This window comes from Symsagittifera roscoffensis, chromosome 1 (genome assembly GCF_963678635.1).
Source record: "Symsagittifera roscoffensis chromosome 1, txSymRosc1.1, whole genome shotgun sequence".
Classification (NCBI taxonomy): Eukaryota; Metazoa; Xenacoelomorpha; order Acoela; family Convolutidae; genus Symsagittifera; species Symsagittifera roscoffensis.
In genome coordinates this window covers 25509258-25512400 of record NC_087062.1, presented here as the reverse complement: position 1 = coordinate 25512400, position 3143 = coordinate 25509258, and the positions used below count along the sequence as shown (strand labels likewise).

The following is a 3143-nucleotide window of genomic DNA, read 5'->3' as shown; positions in this document are numbered from 1 at the left end:
CTTTTCACAGTTTAGCTGCAATAAATTAGCACGGAAAAATTACAAAAATATAAATTTTGCCATCACTTATATTAACGAAATCAAATTCACGCCTTTAAAGTTATGCCACACTTCAACTGGTGCAAATTTTTCTTCAACGTGCCTAAAGTTGCGATGACAACATACTGCCTAAGATAGTTTTCTCACCCCTTTTTTTTGGGATTAGTTCGAACAATCAATCCCAAATGTTTGTTAGACGTTTTTTGAGCGAGCGTAAAAAAGCGGGGGAAAAATGTTTACGGTTCTGACTTGCGAAGCAAGTAACGGAACATATGTTTTTGGGTAGTTTTTTATTCAAACCAATTTAGTTCTTTCAGAAGGCATAATTAATTAAAACCAGGGGCGGATTTAGGGGGGGGGGGGGCGGGGGCGGACGCCCTTCTTTCCTTAGGGATTCGACCCCCTGCCAACCTAAAGGGTCCCCCCCTTTGGTACTTTTTGAGAAATAGATTTTTGGCCGACCGACCCTAAAATTTTTCTAAAGGCGCCTTTGGCGCCAATATATACTAATTTTGAGTGGGGAGCGCGCGCGCCGCGAAAAAATGCGATTTTTTGATCAAAATTTTCCAAAAAGTGCCAAAAAAACGCCTTTTTTGGCCTGTTTTTCAAAAATTTTGCCCTGCGGCGCAGAATTTTCGTCCAAAACAGGGTCTTTTTAAATTATATCACCTGTTATTTTTTTTTGGGAAATTTCCCAGTGTGTCCATGTTCTGAAAATTATTCAAGTGCTCTTTTTAGAACATATTTTATGATGAAGAACTTATAAAGATGAACGCGTAAGCGCGAATTGTTGTACTGCCCCGCAAAGGGGGCGTTCAACAGTGCCGAAGTAAAACAGTGACGAAAATAATTTTATTGTTCAACAAAGCCGAAAATCATCAATTTTCGGCACTGTTGAACACTTTTTAATTTTCGGCCAATGCTGAACTTCGGCACTGTTGTACTGCCCTGTTGTACTGCCAGTTGTATTGCAAACAGATTTCAGGCAAGCTAATTAATTGTTCATATAAATCATTTACACGACTTAAAGTAATGCAAACTGATTCCTGACTGTTTGCTAAATGAATCCTAACTCTTTCATTTTGGCTGGGGAGGAAAAAATTCAAAAATCAGAACGCTGCTTGACTTGATTGCAGTCTTGTTGAAGGCTTTAGGGCCATCCACTTATTGGAAACATGGAGCAGAGTTGAGAAGAGTTTAGTCTGGGTCTGCATTCAAAAACACCAGGTTTACTTGCAAACAAGGTGCTGAATTCTTCAAACTATCTAAGTCAAGGGCTATCACCTGGTCGAAACAAAAGCCAGTTGTTGTAATTATAGCCTTATTAACTTTTAAGATTAAGATTTCTAACAAAAAGCGCTTTTTTGAAGAGAATCCTCCAAAAGCAGTTCAAACTGTCGTGTCATATTTCTTAATTACGTCAATTTAAATTGTAAAGCAAGATACTTACAAAACATTCATAAACTTGATGATATCTCCCTCCACCGGACAGCGAAGATGTTTCAAAAACTCAATTCATAATTTAAAAAATCAAAATGAGGTTTGTAACGTACCTTGGTAAAAGAAACGCCAACTTTTGGTCCCTTATGGAATGATTTGGTACATTCAAAGAAAATTGTTGGTCGATTTGTTCAAATAATAGTGCGCAGTGTCGATCACAAATAATCTTGGTCCAATCTACAATGAAAATGAGATCTAACCCCATTTCACTCGAAGGATTATTTGAAAATCTCCTGGCCGATTATTAAAAATCAGGCATAATTTCAGTTCAAAATAAAGAATGGTACGATTTGAGCCGATTAGTTCTAACATACCAAATAGGACTTTATTCCCACGCAGCCTTTAATTCCCCTTGTCAGCCGGTAAATCCTAATTTGAACAGTTTTGTTATGTTGTTTTTTCACTCACTTCAAAAATTCAATTGTTTTTGCCGTGACGCTTGTTTGTCTGGATTTTTCGAATAAAACAACTACACCAGAAATGACCTGAAGAAAGAAAAATTGTAAGTCTTAGAAGCGCTAAAATTCAGGTTTTCCTAGTAGTCTCCTCAAATGGTGCAAGTTTGTCTTAATTTTTTACGGTGGTGCACTTTAAAAAGCTTGATGCAATTCTTTTCCTAAAATATGCATAAAGGCGATACATTCATTAAACGCTGCAAGTTTGTTTAGAGATCGTCGTCTTGCTCTTTGTCTTTGATACTGAAAAGTTGTTGCATCGGTTTTAGCATTCGGTCGACCATTTAAAGTCTTCTTTTGACTTTTGATGAGTTTTAAAGATATAAAAACCACTTAACCAAATTTAAACGGTCTCCAATGTTTGCACTTCAAAATTTACACCAATTTTAGTCACCAATCATATTGGAGCCATAGGTTCTGATTTTTTCCTCTTGATTTCTCGTACAAAGCGCCGGTTTTTTAGCGTACGCGTGTTGTACAAGGAATCAAGACCAACATGAATTTTTTCTGGCCTGTGATAGAAATCCAAAGCTGGAACAATCAACAGCTCTGTCAAAACTGCAAACAAAATTTCATGAAACCCACAAAAAAAACTAAATTTTGAAAACAATTGGCAGACTGGAGTCGTTGGAAAAAGTTATGTGAAACCAGACCAACCTTTTACTAGACCGACCTTTCACCAGAAGGCAATGCAACAACTCAGTTAGTATAAGTTAAAATTAGTGGAAAATATGAAAAAGAGGCGATTAGAACAAACAAAACTTTGTTGAGAAACCGTGAAATCATTGTCTTTAACCAGACTCAACGGCGTCAATATATCTGTCAATCAAACTTGTTTATCGAGTCTGGTAAGAGGTCCATGTTATTACCTTTCTGGTAAAAGGTCGGTCTGGTAAAAGGTCGGTCCCCGTGGGGGCTAGGTCTTTTACCAGACCCACCTTTTACAAGACGACAATGCAATAACTCAATTAGGATAAGTTATAATTAGTGGAATATTTGAAAAGAGGCAGTTAGAACAAACAAAATTTTGATGAGAAACCGTGAAATCATTGTCTTGAGCCAAAGAAAACGGCGTCAATACATCTGTCAATGAAATTTGTTTATCGAGTTTGGTAAAAATTCCATGTTAAAACGTTTCTGGTAAAAATT

At 36.9% G+C, this 3143-nt stretch overlaps 1 protein-coding gene across 3 annotated transcripts in view; it reads right to left on the bottom strand.

Moving 5' to 3' along the window:
- LOC134841849 (slit homolog 1 protein-like) overlaps nt 1-1705 on the bottom strand; it is a 12228-nt gene extending 10523 nt beyond the window's left edge. Inside the window, exon 1 of one of the 3 annotated variants that reach the window (XM_063857898.1) lies at nt 1593-1705. The gene's annotated coding sequence lies outside the window, so the exon portion shown is untranslated. Of the gene's footprint in view, nt 1-1489 lie in introns of all 3 variants that reach the window. The other 2 variants (XM_063857892.1, XM_063857917.1) reach the window with 2 other exon arrangements.
- Between the last annotated feature and the right edge of the window lie 1438 nt (nt 1706-3143).